This window comes from Schistocerca nitens, chromosome 12, assembly GCF_023898315.1.
Source record: "Schistocerca nitens isolate TAMUIC-IGC-003100 chromosome 12, iqSchNite1.1, whole genome shotgun sequence".
Classification (NCBI taxonomy): Eukaryota; Metazoa; Arthropoda; class Insecta; order Orthoptera; family Acrididae; genus Schistocerca; species Schistocerca nitens.
Genome location: NC_064625.1, coordinates 188,293,244 through 188,316,151, shown reverse-complemented (window position 1 = coordinate 188,316,151; position 22,908 = coordinate 188,293,244). Strand labels below are relative to the sequence as shown.

General features: G+C 39.7%; 1 protein-coding gene across 2 annotated transcripts in view; it reads left to right on the top strand.

The window, feature by feature from the left end:
- LOC126215381 (protein spindle-F) overlaps positions 1 to 22,908 on the top strand; it is a 157,222-nt gene that overhangs the window by 94,363 nt on the left and 39,951 nt on the right. The window lies entirely within an intron of this gene.

Here is a 22,908-nt window from a genome sequence, read left to right as displayed (position 1 = left end):
GGTAAAATACAGGCAGCTAAACGCTATTTACAATTTGTACAGAAACCAGATGGCAGTTATAAGACTCGAGGGGCACGAAAGGGAAGCAGTGGCTGAGAAGGGAGTGAGACAGGGTTGTAGCTTGTCGCTGATGTTATTCAATCTGTATATTGAGCAAGCAGTAAAGAAAACAAAAGAAAAATTTAGAGTGGGATTTAAAGTCCAGGGAGAAGAAATAAAAACTTCGAGATTTGCCGATGACATTATAATTTTATGTGATCTACCCACCTAATCTTCAACATTCTTCTGTAGCACCACATTTCGAAAGCTTCTATTCTCTTCTTGTCCAAACTATTTATTGTCCCTGTTTCACTTCCATACATGGCTACACTCCATACAAATACTTTCAGAAACGACTTCCTGACACTTAAATCTATACTCGATGTTAACAAATTTCTCTTCTTCAGAAATGCTTTCGTTGCCATTGCCAGTCTACACTTTATATCCTCTCTACTTCGACCATCATCAGTTATTTTGCTCCCCAAATATCAAAACTCCTTTACTACTTTAAGTGTCTCATTTCCTAATCTAATTCCCTCAGCATCACCCGACTTAATTCGACTACATTCCATTATCCTCGTTTTGCTTTTGTTGATGTTCATCTTATATCCTCCTTTCAAGACACTATCCATTCCGTTCAGCTGCTCTTCCAAGTCCTTTGCTGTCTCTGACAGAATTACATTGTCATTGGCGAACCTCAAAGTTTTTATTTCTTCTCCATGGATTTTAATACCTACTAAAATTTTTTCTTTTGTTTCCTTTACTGCTTGCTCAATATACAGATTGAATAACATCGGGGAGAGGCTAAAACCCTGTCTCACTCCTTTCCCAACCACTGCTTCACTTTCATGCCCCTCGACTCTTATAACTGCCACCTGGTTTCTGTACAAATTGTAAATAGCCTTTCGCTCCCTGTATTTTACCCCTGCCACCTTCAGAATTGGAAAGAGAGTATTCCAGTCAACATTGTCAAAAGCTTTCTCTAAGTCTACAAATGCTATAAATGTAGGTTTGCCTTTCCTTAATCTAGCTTCTAAGATAAGTTGTAAGGTCAGTATTGCCTCACGTGTTCCAACATTTCTATGGAATCCAAACTGATCTTCCGCGAGGTCGGCTTCTACCAGTTTTTCCACTTGTCTGTAAGGAATTTGCATTAGTATTTTGCAGCTGTGACTTACTAAACTGATAGTTTGGTAGTTTTCATATCTGTCAACACCTGCTTTCTTTGGGATTGGAATTATTGTATTCTTCTTGAAGTCTGAGAGTATTTTGCCTGTTTCATACATCTTGCTCACCAAATGGTAGAGTTTTGTCAGGACTGGCTCTCCCAAGGCCGTCAGTAGTCCTAATGGAATGTTGTCTACTCCCAGAGCCTTGTTGCGACGCAGGTCTTTCAGTGCTCTGTCAAACTCTTCACGCAGTATCGTATCTCCCATTTCATCTTCGTCTACATCCTCTTCCATTTCCGTAATATTGTCCTCAAGTACATCGCCCTTGTTTAGACCCTCTATATACTCCTTCCACCTTTCTGCTTTCCCTTCTTTGCTTAGAACTGGGTTTCCATCTGAGCTCTTGATATTCATACAAGTCGTTCTCTTTTCTCCAAAGGTCTCTTTAATTTTCATGTAGGCAATATCTATCTTACCCCTAGTGAGATAGGCCTCTACATCCTGACATTTATCCTCTAGCCATCCCTGTTTAGCCATTTTGCACTTCCTGTCGATCTAATTTTTGAGACGTTTGTATTCCTTTTTGCCTGCTTCATTTACTGCATTTTTATATTTTCTCCTTTCATTAATTAAATTCAATATTGCTTCTGTTACCCAAGGATTTCTACTAGCCCTTGTCTTTTTACCTACTTGATCGTCTGCTGCCTTCACTACTTCATCCCTCAGAGCTACCCATTCTTCTTCTACTGTATTTCTTTCCCCCATTCCTGTCAATTGTTCCCTTATGCTCTCCCTGAAACTCTGTACAACCTCTGGTTTAGTCAGTTTATCCAGGTCCCATCTCCTCAAATTCCCACCTTTTTGCAGTTTCTTCAGTTTTAATGTACTGTTAATAACCAATAGATTGTGGTCAAAGTCCACATCTGCCCCTGGAAACGTATTACAATTTAGAACCTGGTTCTAAAATCTGTGTATTACCATTATATAATCTATCTTATACCTTCCAGTATCTCCAGGATTCTTCCATGTATACAGCCGTCTTTTATGATTCTTAAACCAAGTGTTAGCTATGATTAAGTTATGCTCTGCGCAAAATTCTCCCAGATGGTTTCCTCTTTCATTTCTTAGCCCCAATCCATATTCACCTACTATGTTTCCTTCTCTCCCTTTTCCTACTCTCAAATTCCAGTCACCCATGACTATTAAGTTTTCGTCTCCCTTCACTACGTGAATAATTTCTTTTATCTCATCATACATTTCATCAATTTCGTCATCATCTGCAGAGCTAGTTGGCATATAAACTTGTACTACTGTAGTAGGCATGGGCTTCGTGTCTATCTTGGCCACAGAAATGCATTCACTATGCTGTTTGTAGTAGCTTACCTGCACTCCTATTTTTTTTATTCATTATTAAACCTACTCCTGCATTACCCCTATATGATTTTGTATATATAACCATGTATTCACCTAACCAAAAGTCTTGTTCCTCCTGCCACCGAACTTCACTAATTCCCACTATATATAACTTTAACCTATCCATTTCCCTTTTTCAATTTTCTAACCTACCTGCCCGATTAAGGGATCTGACATTCCAAGCTCTGATCCATAGAACGCCAGTTTTCTTTCTCCTGATAACGACGTCCTCTTGAGTAGTCCCCGCCTGGAGATCCGAATGGGGGACTATTTTACCTCCGGAATATTTTATCCAAGAGGGCGCCATCATCATTTAACCATACAGTATAGCTGCATGCCCTCGGGAAAAATTACGGCTGTAGTTTCCCCTTGCTTTCAGCCATTCGCAGTACCAGCACAGCAAGGCCGTTTTGGTTAGTGTTACAAGGCCAGATCAGTCAATCATCCAGACCGTTGCCCCTGCAACTTCTGAAAAGGCTGCTGCCCCTCTTCAGGAACCACACATTTGTCTGGCCTCTCAACAGATACCCCTCCGTTGTGGTTGCACCTACGGTACAGCCATCTGTATTGCCTATGGTACGGCCATCTGTATCGCTGAGGCACACAAGCCTCTCCAACTACGGCAAGGTCCATGGTGAATGGGGGAGAGAAAGTCATGTTATCACCAGATACAGTTGGGATGGAGGAACCAAGAGTGTAATTGATTATATTCTAATAGATAGGGAATGGGGAGAGAAAGTAACAAATGTGAAGGTAATTCCAAGTGTGAGTGCAGATGGAGACCATAGATTACTGGTGGGACAACGGAAAATGAATCAGTGCTTGAAAAATAGAAAAAGAAGAAAGTGGTAAGGATATGGGATTGGAAACTGAAGGAGAGTGAAAGTGCTGAGAAGTATAGAGAATTAATCACACAAGAATTTCCAAAAGTAGTTGTCTGCAAAGTAGAAAAAGAACAGAGTTTATTCAAAGACACTTTAGTCAAAGCAGCACAAAAAGTATGTGGTAGAACATCTGGAAAGGAAAAAGTAAGACAGACAAGTTGGTGGGATGATACCACAATCCAAGCAGTTAGAAGAAAGAATGGAGCATGGAGAAAGTGGTGGAAGACTAAAAATGACGAGGATCATAAAAGATATATAGAGGAAAAGAAGAAGTGCAAAGAAATAGTGGAAACAGCAAAGAAAAAGGTGTGGGAAGAGTTTACAAAAAAAACTTGAAGATGTGAAGAGCGTTAAGATAATGTTCTATAAAATGATGAAAAATAAAAGGAAGGGTTCTAAAGCACCAGTAAAGATGGAAACAGAGGATGGTACTGTGAATGAAGATCCAGGGAATATAAAAGATCTCTGGAAAGAACACTCTAAGAAACTGTTAAACGCTGAGGAGCAGAGACACAAGGAAACACCAATAATGGAGAAATGGGGAGCAGTTGGGAAGCAGAATTAGGACAAATTACACGGGAAGAAATGGAAACAGCTGTGAAGAAGATGAAAGGGCGTTAAAGCCCCAGGACCTGATGAAGTATCAGTGGACATGATAAGAGCAGCAGGTCCAGTGGGAATGCAGTGGCTGTATAGAGTACTATCAAGTGTGTGGAGAAATAATACAATAGTTGAAATAAGCAGTACTCATAATATGCAAAGATCAGCACATCCCTCAAACTGGGGAACTATCAAGAATGGGTTCCACAGGGGTCGGTCTTGGGTCCTTTGTTGTTTTTAATATGTATTAATGACTTGCCATTCTATATTCATGAAGAGGCAAAGTTAGTTCTCTTTGCTGATGATACAAGTATAGTAATCACACCTGACAAACAAGAATTAACTGATGAAATTGTCAATAATGTCTTTCAGAAAATTACTAAGTGGTTCCTTGTAAACGGACTCTCACTGAATTTTGATAAGACGCGGTACATACAGTTCTGTACAGTAAATGGTATGATGCCATTAATAAATATAGACCTTAATCAGAAGCATATATCTAAGGTAGAATATTCAAAATTTTTAGGTGTGTCCATTGATGAGAGATTAAATTGGAAGAAACACATTGATGATCTGCTGAAACGTTTGAGTTCAGCTACTTATGCAATAAGGGTCATTGCAAATTTTGGTGATAAACATCTTAGTAAATTAGATTACTGTGCCTATTTTCACTCATTGCTTGCATATGGCATCATATTTTGGGGTAATTCATCACCGAGGAATAAAGTATTTATTGCACAAAAGCGTGTAATCAGAATAATAGCTGGAGTCCACCCAAGATCATCCTGCAGACATTTATTTAAGGATCTAGGGATATTCACAGTAGCTTCTCAAGTATATATACTCTCTTATGAAATTTGTTATTTACAACCAAACCCAATTCAAAAGTAATGGCAGTGTGTATAACTACAATACTAGGAGAAAGGATGATCTTCACTATTCAAGATTAAATCTAACTTTGGCAAAGAAATGGGTGAATTACACTGCCACTAAAGTCTTCGGTCACTTACCAAATAGTATCAAAAGTCTGACAGATAGCCAAGAAGTATTTAAGAAGAAATTAAAAAAAATTCTGAATGACAACTCCTTCTACTCCATAGAGGAATTTTTAGAAATAAATTAAGAAAAAAAAGAAAACAACCAAACAAAAAAATTATTAAAAAATTAAAAACAAAAAAACTAAAAAATAAAAAAGTTGTTATATGAACTTAATTATGTTGTTAAATTCACTTAATTATGTCATGTATTGGAAAATTTGACTTGTTCCACATCATTACGAAATATCGTATTCATGATCCATGGAACTAGTATTAATCTAATCTAATCTAATCTAACCTGACGATTGCTGAAGAAGAGACATTGTTCCCATCTTCAAAAAAGGCAATAAAATATTTTGTAAAAACTACAGAGGAATAACCCTTATGAGTCATACAGCCAAGAGTTTTGAAAGAATTTTACTAAATCGAATAAGTGAAAAGATAGAAAAGGAGCAGAGTGAAGAACAGCATGGGTTTAGGAAAGGAAGAAGCGGATTCGACCTGATATTTTCTATCTGTTAACTGATGGAAAAAAGTTGAGAGTGTAACAGAAGGGTGATAATGGTTTTTATAGACATAGAAAAGGCATATGACTCGGTTAACAGAGAGAGACTCTGAGAAGAAATGAAGAAGATAGATGTAGAAGATGGATACATTAATGTAATTACAGAGGACACAGCTGTAGAATTAGAACACCATTGGGGAACTCTGAATACTTCGAAATAAGACAAGGACTTAAACAAGGAAGTATTCTATCTCATGCACTTTTTAATGTTGTAATGGAGGGAATGAATAGGGCAGTTAAAGATATAGTAAAAGAAAAAGACAAAAAGATGATTTTCGCAGGTGATATGGTAATATGGAACGATAAAGAGGTAGATGTACAGTTACAACTTGATGCGTGGAAGGAAATAATGAAAAGGTATAGATTAAAAATAAATAAAGATAAGAGTGAAGTAATGGTATTTGGAAGAGACAAAAGGATCAATGGAAATATTACTTTGAATGGAGAACTCCTCAAAGTGGTAGAAAGTTTCACTTATTTAGGAAGTGAAATATCTAGTGATGGAAGACTAACCAATGAAATTAATAGGAGCTTACAGAAGGGAGGCAATTTCTACCAAACAATGAAACACCTTGATTTGGAATAAGGAACTTTCAGAAAAAGCAAAACTCCTTATGTATAAGAATTATTACTTCCCTGTTGTCACCTATGGAGGAGAAACATGGACAATGACAGACATGGACTGGAGCAGACTGCAAGCAAGGGAAATGAAATTTCTCAGGACAGTTAAAGGGAAAACAAGAATGGACAGAGAATGTATGAAAGGAGAAATTGAAAAAAAGAGATTAAGATGGTATGGGCATGTTAAGAGGATGCATGGGCAGAGACTCCCCAAAATTATGGAAGAACTAAAGATGGATGGAAAAAGACCTAGAGGGCACCCAAGAACACGGTGGAAAATGGGAGTGAGAATATCTGTGGAAAGGAGAGGTGTGACCTGGCAGCAAGTCGAGGGGGACCGAGCCACATGGAGAGGACTCGTCAGCTGGAGCAGGATCTGGATATAAATATAGATACAGACTGCTTGGGTGGCGTAATGATCAAGGTACAGTCTTAACATGCTGAAGGTTGTGGGTTTGAATCTCATAAAGTGTTTTGAAATTTTTTATTTGTAAGTCCGTATCGAAAGAAGTTTGATCATTATTTTTGTCCAATTTTTTGGCTTAAATGGAATTTTTTTATTCCCTTTGTCATGTAATGTTAATCATCACATTAACTTTTTCTTTTGTGCTCATTTTTCTTACTATCATTCTTTTTCCTGTTTAAATCTTGTTCATGTGATTTTAATTATTGTTATTTATTAACATTTTAATTTTTTCCATTTTATAATAGTATATTTTTGTCCATTTTATTGCATTCATTATTTCTATTCCTCATTTCGCTTGAATTTCATTTTAGTTACAATCCTTTTTTTTCTAAAAATCTTCATCTGCAATGTTTTTCAATAGTGCAATGAGAATTTATGTTTTAAATGTTTGTATGATGATTACCATTCAGGAAACACCTTGTGGCGAAAAATGTATTTTTGACACCATTGCACAGTCAGTATAAATAGATTATATTGTCTTTTGTTTTTTAATTAGTAGATTAACATTTTAAAATGTCTAAAAAATATTATGATAGACAAATAAAGATAATGAAAATCACATGCACAAATTTTCAAATGAAAAAGAATGACTCAGAGTTAAAATCAGGAGAAATGAAATGCTTAATGTGGTGATTAATATAACGTGACAAAGGAATAGCAATAAAAAATTACATTTAGATCAATTAATTGAATAAAAATAAGGATCAAAGTTATTTCAAAATGGATTTAATAAAGGCACCTGACAAGATTTAAACCCACAACCTTCTGCATGCGAGACTGTGCATTAACTGTTACGCTACCCGAGCAGTCTGTATACCGTTACTATTTTTAAAGCTATAGAGCATCACGCAAAATTCCAAAATTGTTTTTCATCGATTACTCACAAACGAGTGCTCGACAGGGCGAATGGCTGCAGAGTGTGACACCTTGGACTCTAACCTACACGACTGTATAGATTGTTTCAAAAAGTCAGTCCCACCGTGGGAGACACCTCCTTGTTAGTACGTTAGCAGATGTTACGGTTTCTTGCATTCCAGTGGCGTGTGGGTCGTGGAAAGAATGACTTCTTAAATGCCTCTATGCACACTCTGATTTTGTGCTGAGAAGTATAGAGAATTAATCTCTCAAAAATTTCCAAAAGAAGTTTTCTGCAATGTAGAAAAAGAATGGAGTTTATTCAGACACTTTAGTCGAAGCAGCCCAAAAAGTATGTGGTAGAACATCTGGAAAGGAAATACTAGTTCACGAAACTGTGTAAATAGACTGTCATAAGCTAATTGATATCTAATTTGAAAAATAATGATTAAAAGTTTTTCAGAATTTCCATCACACTCTCTTGTGAGTCAGATACGTGACCATTTGCGTTGCCCTTCTTTGTGTCCTTTCAATGTCACTCGTCAGTCCCACTCACTCGAGAAATATTCTAAGATTCAATACACGAGTCTTTTGTAAGAAGTCTCCCGTGTCGACCGATTGCGTTTTCCCAGTATCCTGCCAGTTGACCAAAGTCTGCCATCTACTTTACCGAGACTGAGGCTACGCGATCATTCTACAGAGCAGTTATAATTAAACTGTCGTACTTCGGATATGCCCCGTGAAAAATGAGGGAGTGTAGGACAGTGAAACTTTGTACAAACATTTGTAAGGACACAATGGAAGAGAAATAATGAATAAATGATTGAAACGAACATATTTTAATTTCCAAACGAGAGAATAGGATTTATTAATTGCACACCGTGTTGGCGTCCCGTGTTCTAAACGTTGCTCAGAGTAATGACCGTCTTCATTTGTGATAGCTGAGAAGTTTGTGCAGACGCCAGTTCACAGGTGTTCACAGAATTTTTCAAATGGCGGACCGCGCAGTGTTCAGCTGTCGGGATGCCGCTCGTGCGCCGCTCGGAGATTGCGCAGTACGTCCGGCACTGTAGCCTCGGCAACATTAACTTCGACAATTTGTGACACAGATGGGCATCTCCCAGGAGTGATTCCAAATCGCCAATTACTCCAAACTTGAGAATCGTGTTCTTCAACCACGGTGCAGGAAGAGGATGTCTCTGTATTTCTTTAATACAGTAATAATCACAGACGACAGTTTCGACGAAGCCTTGCTCACCTCATCAGACCCGTGTCGACTGCCTGCAACTGTAATGCACAGTCTGACACTCGTGTTTCGACCCCGGGTCACGGTACCGATACTGGGACCCAGCGGCAAGTTGTGACACTGACGCTACTGACGTCGCAGTCTGAACGTCATTCCTGTAAAGTTGGATTGGCGTACAGAAAATAGTTTTCCATTTATAGTGGCTCAGGTAGTGAAATTTTAATTATAATGACCCTGTATTTCATATCTTTGCAAATTTGTTGACTCAGGTATTTGAAAGAGTTGACTCATTCCAACTATGACTTATTGATGTTGTAGTCATAGGATACTACTTTTTGGGACGTACATAATTTCACATTTCTGAACACTAAAAAGGAGGAGTCTATCTATGCACCACTTTCAAATGATAGCATGTTCTATATTCGTGTGGCTCTCACCCCCCCCCCCCCCACGCCCCTCCCCCCCCCCCCCCCCCCCGAGTAATACTTTATTATAGATAACAGCAACATCTGCAATAATTCTGAGTGTACTTTTTTTTTTTTGCCAAGTCATCAATACGCAACATGACCGACAAGGCCTCAAAGACACTACCCTGGGTCACACCCGAAGCTGCTTCTACATCTGTCGACGACTTTCCATCTCGATATGATGTACTGTGTCCTCAGACTGAGAAATCTTCCGTACACTCACAAAATTCTTTTGATACTCCATATAATTATTCTTTTGTCAATAATTGTCGCTGAGGTTCTGATTGAAACAAGTAAAAGTGTGGTTCAGATATATGAAGCATATGGAAGTGTGCCTGTCCTGACAAAACTCTGCCATCTGGTGAGCAAGATGTATGACACAGGCGAAACACCCTCAGACTTCAAGAAGAATATAATAATTCCAATCCCAAAGAAAGCAGGCGTTGACAGATATGAAAATTACCGAACTATCAGTTTAATAAGTCACGGCTGCAAAATACTAACGCGAATTCTTTACAGACGAATGGAAAAACTGGTAGAAGCTGACCTTGGGGAAGATCAGTTTGGATTCCGTAGAAATGTTGGAACACGTGAGGCAATACTAACCTTACGACTTACCTTAGAAGAAAGATTAAGAAAAGGCAAACCAACGTTTCTAGCATTTGTAGACTTAGAGAAAGCTTTTGACAACGTTGACTGGAATACTCTCTTTCAAATTCTGAAGGCGGCAGGGGTAAAATACAGGGAGCGAAAGGCTATTTACAATTTGTACAGAAACCAGATGGCAGTTATAAGAGTCGAGGGACATGAAAGGGAAGCAGTGGTTGGGAAGGGAGTGAGACAAGGTTGTATATATTGAGCAAGTAGTGAAGGAAACAAAAGAAAAATTCGGAGTAGGTATGAAAATCAACAGAGAAGAAATAAAAACTTTGAGGTTCGCCGATGACATTGTAATTCTGTCAGAGACAGCAAAGGACTTGGAAGAGCAGTTGAACGGAATGGGTAGTGTCTTGAAAGGAGGATATAAGATGAACATCAACAAAAGCAAAACGAGGATAATGGAATGTAGTCGAATTAATTCGGGTGATGCTGAGGAAATTAGATTAGGAAATGAGACGCTTAAAGTAGTAAAGGAGTTTTGCTATTTGTGGAGCAAAATAACTGATGATGGTCGAAGTAGAGAGGATATAAAATGTAGACTGACAATGGCAAGGAAAACGTTTCTGATGAAGAGAAATTTGTTAATATTGAGTATAGATTTAAGTGTCAGGAAGTCGTTTCTGAAAGTATTTGTATGGAGTGTAGCCATGTATGGAAGTGAAACATGGATGAAAACTAGTTTGGACAAGAAGAGAATAGAAGCTTTCGAAATGTGGTGCTACAGAAGAATGCTGAAGATTAGGTGGGTAGATCACATAACTAATGAGGAGGTGTTGAGTAGAATTGGGGAGAAGAGGAGTTTGTGGCACAACTTGACAAGAAGAAGGGACCGGTTGGTAGGACATGTTCTGAGGCATCAAGGGATCACAAATTTAGCATTGGAGGGCAGCGTGGAGGGTAAAAATCGTAGAGGGAGACCAAGAGATGAATACACTAAGCAGATTCAGAGGGATGTAGGCTGCAGTAGGTACTGGGAGATGAAGAAGCTTGCACAGGATAGAGCAGCGTGGAGAGCTGCATGAAACCAGTCTCGGGACTGAAGACCACAACAACAACAACAACAACAACAACAACAACAACATTGAAGTGTGGCTACCATTTTGATGTAATTGTTATGGTGGTCACAGTCAGTGAGTGCATCTCTAGCAAAAGCAGATGCAACATATGCCTACTAAAAAGCAGAAACGTGGTTGTGTTTTGGAGCTAGTTCTCAGCTGTACGTGTGATTTACACCAAAACATATCCCACAAGTTATGCAGAGTGTATACACTCCAGGTCAACCGGGAAATCCAAGAAAAACCCAGGAATTTTCTAGAAATCTGGGAATTTTTCATTGTTTTACTCTTCAATTAAATTTTTGCAATTTTGACTGGTAAGAACTGATAAACAGCAAAATGTGTCAAAGGCTTTACGACAAAGACTACGGAATACTTCGTAACAGCAAACCGCTTCCAATGGGCGTGGCGTCACAACTGTTTACATTAAGTTCATTTTGAGCAGTTGGCAGTGGGTGCGTGTGCAGTTGAGTTGCGTACGAGCAGTGCCCTCTGCTGCTTGTTGCTACTTGAAGTGTGGCTGCAGCAGTAGCGAGAATCAGTTGTGCTACACAGAAACATTTTTGTGGCGAGCCCAAGCTGCCAGATTCGCGGGTGCGCAGACCGGTCTGGGTTTTAGTGGGGAAGATGATACTGACCCGTGTTTTCGTTTAGTCACTTTGCTGTTCCCTGATGTCCTATTTCCTCTTCATTTACAGTCCACACGTCAAATGAAAACGGAACGGATTTTTGTGGCGTGGAGCTTTCGAGTCGATTAAAATACGTGCGCATAAATACGGAACGCTGTTATTAGTTTCAGTTTTCTGATTTTATTTTATTTCCACATTTTTGGTAGTTAAGCATTAATTGCCTGGCACAGCAATGAAGCTTTCTTTGTTGGTTTGTTAAATAAATGTGGCTTTTATTAATCTTTTGTGCAGATGCAGTTAGTTTATAAGAAACAAAGTGTTTCATTCCACAATATCTGCTAGTTTCAATTGTTCACTGAATTTCAATTGCACATTTTCTTCTTTAGGCACACGTGTTGTCGTGCCAAAAAAATGAATCAGACGTGAGACAATACAGTACTGGTACTCCGAGGAAATTTGAATCCCGAAAAGCACACTGAGAATACCAGGTTGGAGGTTTACTTCATTGTGAATCTGGAGATACGAAGGAGTGCTTTAAGCCGAATTATGTATTTTAATACAGTTTATTATATTCCGATGCTCTTGGAGTAACCTCTGATGTCCTATTTTTTTTTTTATGACTTCGTGTAAGATTTCTTAATGCTATTACGTGTACGAACATACGGGCTTCCTGTGTCGTCGTAACTGCCTGTGCGCGGTAACACCTGTTTCCTGATTCTCTCTGGCAGCTGCTAAAACGAACCCACGTCTTAAGAGATCGTGGAAAAATATTGTGAATAGTTCTTCGAAAAGCGTTATTTTCGATGGAAATTTTCTTTTACACAAGGTGAACTGTGTTACGTGTGAGAATCTGCAATAAATTTGTTAAATACAGAGTGTTTGACTCTCATTTACAACTTAAAACTTTCAGGACCAGCCACTTAGAATAATTTTGAGCCCAGAAGACCAGACATTAATGTCATTGTTTAAAATTGTACTGGCACATTTGTGTGATGTATCTTAAAACGTAACACATGCTAAAATGGCCAATGTTATATGTGAAAGCTTACATTTTCCTGTGGCTTATTATTCTTCAAGATCAGTGTTATATGTGAAAGTGTAGCTTTTCTTGTAGCAGTACTGTGTTTAATTTAAACCATTAACTTTTCCTATTTGTGTGTTCACACTACTTAACAGTGATGTTACCATTTGCTGATTACATCACATGTCCTGTGCTCCGAATATCTGCTGTAATTGGCTGAAGAGATCACGTAACATGACCTACGATTGGCTTACAATAGTGCACTGCAATTTCTGTTTCAACACTTGGGAAACTAACGTGCTGTGTTTGGCAGAATTCGAATTTATACTTTACTAATATGACAGTATGTACCTTAAACGTTGCTGCACCTCAAAGATCTTTCCAAAATGCGTTTCTTTTCTTTCCCCTTGACGTGTTTTCTAAATAGCCGGGAAGTTCTCGCTGGTGTTTAAAACCTTTACCATTCAAAGGATTGATGTTTTTATAGCTCTGAGGGAAAGCACACTGTCGCTTATTGTGGAAAAAGTGCATTTTCACTTTGGAAGAAGTGTATTTTCATGTAGGGGATAAAGTGCATTTTTGACCTGGAGATATGAGAAAAATCAGAGATTTTTTTTTCTTGTCCACATATACACCCTGTTTCGTCATGTCTGTAAAAATAGTAGATATCATACATGCATTGTGTCTGTGAGATGGAGGACAAAATTGATAGATTGGCTACTCATCATTAGATGTAGCTGGATACTGACCATTTGCATATTGGTATAAAATGCATCTACAGAAATTAACACCCAATTACTTAAAAATCAAAAAGGTAATATAAACAATGTAGGAAAAGATATATTGCTACTTACTGTAAAGAAGACACATTAAGTTGGAGACGGGCCAATTAAAAGACACTTGCATAAAGCTTTCAGCACGTGACTGCCAACATTCCGGCCCAAGCTGCAGGAGTCGGTGATCGTATGTGCTCGCTTGTGTGTATGCACGGTTTGTTTTTCTCTTTTGCGGACGAAGGCTGTGACTGCAAGCTTTATGTAAGTGTCTTTTAATTGTGCCTGACTCCAACCTAATACTTCTCCTTTGTGGTAAGTAGCAGTCTGCCTTTTCCTACATTGTTGATACTCTCACCTGGAGTTTCCATTATTTAAAAAAAGAAAAAAGGTAATATATTTTAAAAATTTAGATTTTTCACAGATATACATCACACTGCTTTTTGACGTAGTCACCTCTGTCCGTGATGCACTTTGTGAGTTAAGGGTTGAGCTCTCTGATACAGTCATCAGAAAAGTCTCCTGCTGCCTCTTTGGCTCACTGCTCGACAGCATTCTGTACCTCGTCATTGGTAAAAAAAAACCTTTTCCTGCCCACAAACAACTTCAGGGGGATGAAAAGATTAAAATGTGAAGGTGCCAGATCAAGGATGTTAGGAAGGTGGACGACTATGTCCCAACAAAATGAATTGGTGTGTCGGTTAGTTGCACGGCTATGTGGGAACATGCAGTTAGCTGACTCCATTTGTTATATTGCCTCAGTTTTGTTCTGTATCATCCTCCGTAATTTTCATAACACCACATCCTGTGGGGTAAAAATTCAATAAGAATTCCTTTACAATTCCTAGAGACATGATTTTTTTGGCCAAATTTTTTTCCTACCAGTTGGGGGGGCGTCACTGCACTGATTGTCTTTTCATCTCGGAGATGATGTGTGTCACCCAAATTTAGGCAACAGTCACAGTAGAGTCACAGAATTGTTCACTTTCGAAAAATTGCTGTTAAAATGCCAACCTCTTGGGTTTGTATTGATTTGTAAGTGGTTTTGGTTCCCACCTCTTATACATTTTTTTGAAAACTTTGTGTTTCAGTAACAATTTCTTGCAGGAGACATTTGAAAACATTGACTTTGAATGAGATGAACATAGTCAACAGACCATTTCATTGATCTTTTTCACTATCTCGTCAGTCAAGATTGTGGGACACCCACTCTCTTGTTCGTTGTGAATATTCATTCTACCAGCTTTAAACTCACAAAGAGAAACACAGTATCACAATTAATGCCTTCGGGGCATATATCTCCAGTCGATTTGTTGAACAATTTACTAATGGTGGAAAAAAATAACTTTTTCCAAAGTTCCCACATGAAATTTGCAATATATCTTCCTGTAGAATTTGCAGTTTCATTAATTGATACCCACATTTTTTTATTCACAATCCATTACCTGATTTGTCACATTGTTTATTCACATCTTCGGCTGACACAGTCCTATTGTAATATGGAAGAATCGGGAAGAGATTTCCCTTAGTATTTTTCTAAAACTTCATGAAATTTTGACTGGTTCGGTTCACATAAGGGAATGTCAACATGAATTACTTATAGGATGGTGAATAAGAGTGGTGAGATACCCATTGGAGCATCTGCTGTATTGTTTCTCTATTTTCAGTTCGATGTGCACCAAATTTCTGCTTTTGTGTTGGCACGTACTGCTTAGTTTGAAATGAATTCTCTGCAGTTACTCTTATGAGACACAGTTTGTATTATTTTACTGTGAGTAGAAAATACTTTGTCCCCATATTCAGATATTAGCTGGTGTAATTTTATTCAAATACCTTACTTCACTTCAGGCATTTTTTCTGTACGCATATAAGACTTCAACAAGACTGAGTGTTACAGACACTTACCTGCATTCCGGGGTCCAGAAAGGCTTAAGCAGCTATCCGCTCCTAGAGTAACGATAGGCTTTACAAGCTCGGTGTTGTGTAAGAGTGAAGTCCGTACTGTGAATTCAAACAAAATAGGAGAGGAAGGTAGGTGTTTGTCATTTTCCAGGAAACAGAGCTGGGTAATTTGAAATAACGTGACATGATAGAAAGAAATGGCAGTAATTTTCTTTTTGAAGGAGTGAAAATATAATGAATATGACGATTGCCTTACTAAAATACACCCTCTCAGAGAAATAGCCCTTTGTGCATAAATACAGTATGTGATCAAAAGTATCCGGGCACCCCAAAAACATACGTTTTTCATATTAGGTGCATTGTGCTGCCACCTACTGTCAGGCATTCCATATCGGCGACCTCAGTAGTCAATAGGCATCGTGACAGAGCAGAATGGGGCTCTCTGCAGAACACACAGACTTCGAACGTGGTCAGGTGATTGGGTAGCACTTGTGTCATATGTCTGTACGTGACACTTCCACACTCTTAAACATCCCTAGTTCACTGTTTCCAATGTGATAATGAAGTGGAAACCTGAAGGGACGTGTGCCGCACAAAAGCGCACGTGCCGACTTTGTGTGTCGGCTGACAGAGACTGCCGACAGTTGAAGAGGGTCGTAATGTGTAATAGGCATCCAGACCGTCACACAGGAATTCCAAACTGCATCAGGATCTACTGCAAGTACTATGACAGTTAGACGGGAGGTGAGAAAACTTGGATTTCATGGTCGAGCAGCTGCTCATAAGCCACACATCACGCCGATAAATGCCAAACGGTGCCTCACTCGGTGTAAGGAGCGTAAACATTGGACGGTTTAACAGTGGGAAAAGTTGCGTTGACTGACGAACCACATTACACGATGTGGCAATCTGATGGCAGGGTGTGGGTATGGCAAATGCCCAATGAAAGTCATCTGCCATCACGTGTAGTGCCAACAGTAAAATTCGGAGGTGGTGGTGTTATGGCGTGGTTGTGTTTTTCATGGAGGGGGTGTGCACCCCTTGTTGTTTTGCGTGGCACTATCACAGCACAGGCCTACATTGACGTTTTAAGCACCTTCTTGCTTCCCACTGTTGAAGAACAATTTGGGGATGGGGATTGCATCTTCCAACATGATCAAGCTTCTGTTCATAATGCACGGCCTGTGGTGGATTGGTTACATGACAATAACATTCCTGTAATGGACTGGTCTGTACAGAGGCCTGACCTGATTCCTATAGAACACCTCCGGTATGTTTTGGAATGCCGTCTTCATGCCAGACCTCACCGACTGACATCAATACCTCTCCTCAGTGCAGCACTTCGTGAAGAATGGGCTGCTATTCCCCAAGAAACCTTCCAGCACCTGATTGAACATATGCCTGTGAGAGTGGAAGCTGTCATCTAGGCTAAGGGTGGGCGAACATCATATTGAATTCCAGCATTATCGATTTAGGGCACAACGAACTTGTTAGTCATTTTCAGTCAGGTATCCGGATACTTTTGATTACATAGTTGTTGTGTACATATTTCCGCATAGTCAGCGTGTACACAACTTTCCCACTAGAGCGCACCCCGCTAAGCACAACAGCGCAGGCGCAGCGCTCGTCCGTCTCCGCACTACGAGATGGCGCTGCCTTAGAGATGGACCAAATTCTGCTTCCGCCGATCCGCGTATTAATATGTAACACAGCCAATGAGATTGCTGCTCTTGTAGAACCTTTTCTCCTCCCGGATCACACTCGCGCAGTGATACCTGAACGCGCGAGGTATTATAACGAGTGTACAGACCTCCGATTAGTCAGTCTGCATTTATCTGCACCTGTCTGTACCAGTCTACATTAGTCTGTACCAGTCTATAGTCAAGTTTCAGTCTGCGCCTAATAAGATTACCATATTCCTGTGCATACCCATGAAGATAAATGAATAGACACTTTGTCAAGTATCAGAGATATGTGAGAATAAGATTAATGTACCAAGACCAAAGGAACTTCAGATTGTCAATTGTAAATAGCATCCAGAATCAAGTTACGTAAGGTCTATGCTTTTTATTGTTTTAATAAATGTGTGTGAAATTTAATCAAGTTCTGTTTAAAGTTGGTCACCGTCAATCTGCTACTCTAAGCATGCAAGTGGCATTTCTATCGTCTGACCTAACGGCAGAAGATAAACACGCGACAATAAGACTACGAGACATATTGCTGACACTCGCCTACTTCGTTACAGCGACAAGTCAAATAATCTGATGGTGTGTGTACTGAAGCTCTTACAGTACGCACACCACAATAGTGATGTAATAAATTACAATAATTCATATAAAGGAAACTCCATGTTAGAATATTAACAATGGTAGGAAATTCATTCTGGTACAAGCTGCTGGAGATGGCAGTCGTGTGTGTGAGGTGTGCTTGAGAAAGCTTTGGCTGAAAGCTGAATGAGTAACAGCCTCTTCATTGTGCCTGTCTGTAACTCATCTTTATGGTGAGTAGCAATCTATCCTTTTCCTTATATTTTTAGTAATTCATATAGTTTTTTTTTTCATAACAAGCATTTATACGTATTTAAGGACACGTCAGTCTTACTAGAAAACAGAGGCCCTATCATAAAAATCCTAGCCGTAGTAATCACAAATTTTAATAGTGTTTTTCACACTCTCCTGTACAAATTTTATTAAAAAAATAATGATCGCTTTCCTCTTAGCTTTCAGTTTAATAAGTATTTACGTTATTATTCTTGTGGTTCTGTAGTGATTTATCTACAGCAGTTATCATAGTAGAATGTATCCTCCATACCTGAGAGGTAGAGGGCCACAAGTCAGAATTCTGGTTTTGACTCGAGACGATATTTGCGATACCGACGCAGAGCTTCATTTGTGGAAAAGCTCTGCTTCAGTTCGTGACTGAGACAGACAGTGTTAAAGGGGCACGTGTCCTTTTGCAACTGCTTAAGTTGACTGTGGGCTGGAGTAGGACTGGCTTCCTTTCTTCATAAATAAAACAGTGTGTCAGTATTCGATACAAATATAGTCTCGGGTCAGAATTGTGGAATTAGGACATGTGCCCCTTAATCTGCATCTGTATTGCAAAACTTTGCTTAAACAGTAAAACTCCTGAAGTAATTGTGAACAAGATGATCATGATTTATCACCAAATATTATTTGTACTTCACACTTTCATGCATTGCAAAATTTAACATTAAAAATGATGTAAGTGAATATAATTGTAGAACTGTTGGTAAAACTGAAATTTAAATCTCGACAGTTAGACAGGCGTTGCTTTCGGTTCTGTTCTTTCACCTTCCTCTCTTGGAATCCAAAGTTTGGACAACTTGTCGTACTGCGAAGTCCCTGTATGCCTTAACCTATTCTTGTGATGCCTATTAGGGGAAGAGTCATACTTGAGAGAATTGAAATCATCATTTTATTAAAAATGAGCCAAGTGCAAGTAGGGTTCATGCACTGAGCATTCTGTGCAAACTTAATATTGTATGTAGATAGTTCATCCATCGTGGGAATTGAAAATCTGAACGATTATAACCTGTTACCAATATCGATACTGGTATGATATTGGTCGTGAGAAATCAAAGATTGTATCAAAATCTTTATAGTTTATCTTCAGACTAGCCTGGACATACAAAAAGAAGTGAGCCAGAGACCTCAGTGTATATGTGTAAGGATAGAAGATTTAATAGAACATGTTTTATTTACTTATTAAAATCATGACTACAACTCACATTTTATGTTTGCGTGTAGTAATGTTAACCTATTAAGCATTTGTTGCCTGCTGAATACAGCGTATTGTTCAAATGGCGAAAGATATTGTTTTATCTGGTATAATTACAATTTAATCAAACAATGGAAAATCCAGGATGGAATGTAACAGTACCAGATACGGAAAGTTGCTACTCACCATATAGCGGAGATGCCGAGTTGCGATAGACACAATAAAAAGATTCACACAATTAAAGCTTTTGGCCATTAAGGCCTTTGTCAGCAGTAGACACACACACGCACGCGCACGTACACACACACACACACACACACACACGCACACACGCACACACACACACACAGATCTGAGACCACACTGCAAACAGCAGCACCAGTGCATGATGGGGGTGGTGACTGGGTGGGGGTAAGGAGGAGGCTGGGGTGGGGAGGGGGAGGGATAGTATGGTGGGAGTGGCGGACAGTCAAGTGTTGCAGTTTAGACGGAGGGCAGGAGAGAAGGGGCAGAGGGGGCAGGGGGTAAGTAGCGGAAAGGAGAGAAACAAAAATAAAACGAAATTAAAAGACTGGGTGTGGTGGTGAATTGAGGGCTGTGTAGTGCTGGAATGGGAACAGGGAGGGGGCTGGATGAGTGAGGACAGTGACTGACGAAGGTCGAGGCCAGGAGGGTTACGGGAAAGTAGGAAGTATTGCAGGGAAAGTCCCCACCTGCGGGATTCAGAAAGCTGGTGTCTGTGGGAAGGATCCGTATGGCACAGGCTGTGAGGCAGTCATTAAGATGAGGGATATCACGTTTGGCAGTGTGTTCAGCAACAGGGTGGTCCACTTATTTCTCGGCCACAGTTTGTCGGTGGCCGTTCGTACGGACAGACAGCTAGTCGGTTGTCGTGCCTACGTAGAATGCAACACAGAGGTTGCAACTCAGCTTGTAAATCACATGACTGGTTTCACAGGTAGCCCTGCCTTTGATAGGATATGTGATGTTAGTGACTGGACCTGATTAGATGGTGGTAGGAGGGTGTATGGGACAGGTCTTGCATCTAGGTCTATTACAGGGGTATGAGCCATGAGGTAAGGGATTGGGGGTTGTGTAAGGATGGACGAGTATATTGTGCAGGTTCGGTGGACGGCAGAATACCACGGCAGGAGGGTTGGGAAGGATAGTGGGCAGGACATTTCTCATTTCAAGGCACGATGAGAGGTAATCGAGACCCTTGCGGAGAATGTAATTCAGTTGCTCCAGTCCCAAATGGTACTGAGTTGCGAGGGGAATGCTCCTCTGTGGCCGGACTGTGGGACTTCGGGAGGTGGTGTGAGACTGGAAAGATAAGGTATGGGAGATTTGTTTTTGTAGAAGGATGGGGGAATAATTACTGTCAGTGAAGGCTTCAGTGAGACCTTCGGTATATTTTGAGAGGGACTGCTCGTCACTGCAGATGCGGCGACCACAGGTGGCTAGTCTGTACAGAAGGGACATGATGGTATGGAATGGGTGGCAGCTGTTGAAGTGGAGGACAGATGGGTGGATAACAAATGAACAAAATTTTTTTTTCACGTGGTACAATTTCAAATTAACAATTTTTTGATTTTTCCCTTTACACATACTGTGAAACCTTGCTTCTTGACAAATTTCATGAATCGAGGTCAATGGGAAGCACCCTATTGTTTGTGATGAGTGAGTTTTCGAGTATGATACGTAAATAGCTGTATATTTTATTTGTATTGCCTTAGAAGCTTAAAATTATTACTCCTCCAAGGGACCACAGAACTTAATATCTGATATACAGAGTGGCGCACATAAAACCGGCCCCTGTGCTGAAAGGAATATGTATGAAGAAAATCAACGAATATCATCACTTTCTTAAATTTTTATTGTACAGTTTCATTATTAACTATGTAATTAACAGTTTAAGTAACAGATTTACTTTCATTAGTTTAATAAGCATATTTTAGAAAGGAATTTGAAGTCTGTGTTCAACATGTTCTCCACCAACATCCAAGCAAAGTTGTGCACGCTGAAGCATGTTAAGGAAATCACTTTTTAGTACTCTTTCAGGAATGTTTGAAATTTCTTCACATATGTTGTTTTTTTAATGTGTCAAGTGTTCTGGGATTGTTGCTGTAGACTCTAGCCTTTAGAAATCCCCAGAGGTAATAGTCACATGGTGACAAGTCGGGAGAGCGGGGTGGCCTAAGTCGAAACAAGGCTCCGGGAGTAGACAACATTCCATTAGAACTACTGACAGCCTTGGGAGAGCCAGTCCTGACAAAACTGTACCATCTGGTGAGTAAGACCTCAGGGAAGATCAATTTGGATACAGTAGAAATATAGGAACACGTGAGGCAATATTGACCCTACGACTTATCTTAGAAGATAGATTACGGAAAGGGAAACCTACGTTTCTATCATTTGTAGACTTAGAGAGAGCTTTTGACAATGTTGACTGGAATACTCTCTTTCAAATTCTGAATGTGGCAGGGATAAAATAAAAACATTGAGGTTCTCCTTGGAAGAGCAGCTGAACGGAATGGACAGTGTCTTGAAAGGAGGATATAAGATGAACATCAACAAAAGCCAAACAAGGATAATGGAATGTAGTCGAATTAGGTCGGGTAACGGTGAGGGAATTAGATTAGGAAATGAGACATTTAAGTAATAAAGGAGTTTTGCTATTTGGGGACCAAAATGACTGATGATGGTCGAAGTAGAGAGGATATAAAATGTAGACTGACAATGACAAGGAAAGTGTTTCTGAAGAAGAGAAATTTGTTAACATAGAGTATAGATTTAAGTGTCAAGAAGTTGTTTCTGAAAGTATCTGTATGGAGTGTAGCCATGTAGGGAAGTGAAACGTGGACAATAAATAGTTTAGACAAGAAGAGAATAGAAGCTTTTGAAATGTGGTGCTACAGAAGAATGCTGAAGGTTAGATGGGTAGATCACATAACTAACGAGGAGGTATTGAATAAAATTGGGGAGAAGACGAGTTTGTGGCACAACTTGACTAGAAGAAGGGATCGGTTGGTAGGACATGTTCTGAGGCATCAAGGGATAACTAGTTTAGTATTGGGGGGGAAGTGTGGAGGGTAAAAATCGTAGAGGGAGACCAAGAGATGAATACACTAAGCAGATTGAGAAGGATGTAGGTTGCAGTAGGTACTGGGAGATGAAGAAGCTTGCACAGGATAGAGTAGCATGGAGAGCTGCATCAAACCAGTCTCAGGACTAAAGATCACAGCAACAACAATAACAACAAGTGTAAATCCGACGTATGACAAGTTGCCCACCTTGCTGGAAATATGCACAACATTTTTCGTCTGGAGTTAACAAAACCGAAAATTCATCGTAGAGTTGCAAGTAAACATGTATGTTGACAGTTTCGTTGAAGAACAGTGGCCTGATAATTCAGTTACCAGACACAGCACACTATACACCAATTTTTAAATTGTGTAATGGCTTTTGCAGTATGCCATGGGGATTCTCTGTAGCCCAGTGTCTTGTGTTTTGTGAATTAACGTAACCCGACAGAGGAAACCGAGCTTCATCCGTCGAAAAAAGGAGAAACGGATCAAGATGTCCCCCTGCGACATTATCCGGCAACCAGTTACAGTAATGTGTTCACTTACCCTCGTCCACATGACAGTGAAGTACGCGGTTTAAAACGACTACTTTCCGTGTCGACTACTCACACGCTACTGCTGCTGGAAGGTGGCAAAGAAACTGACAAGCTAGTAATGCTACTCACGGGCGTTCACATTC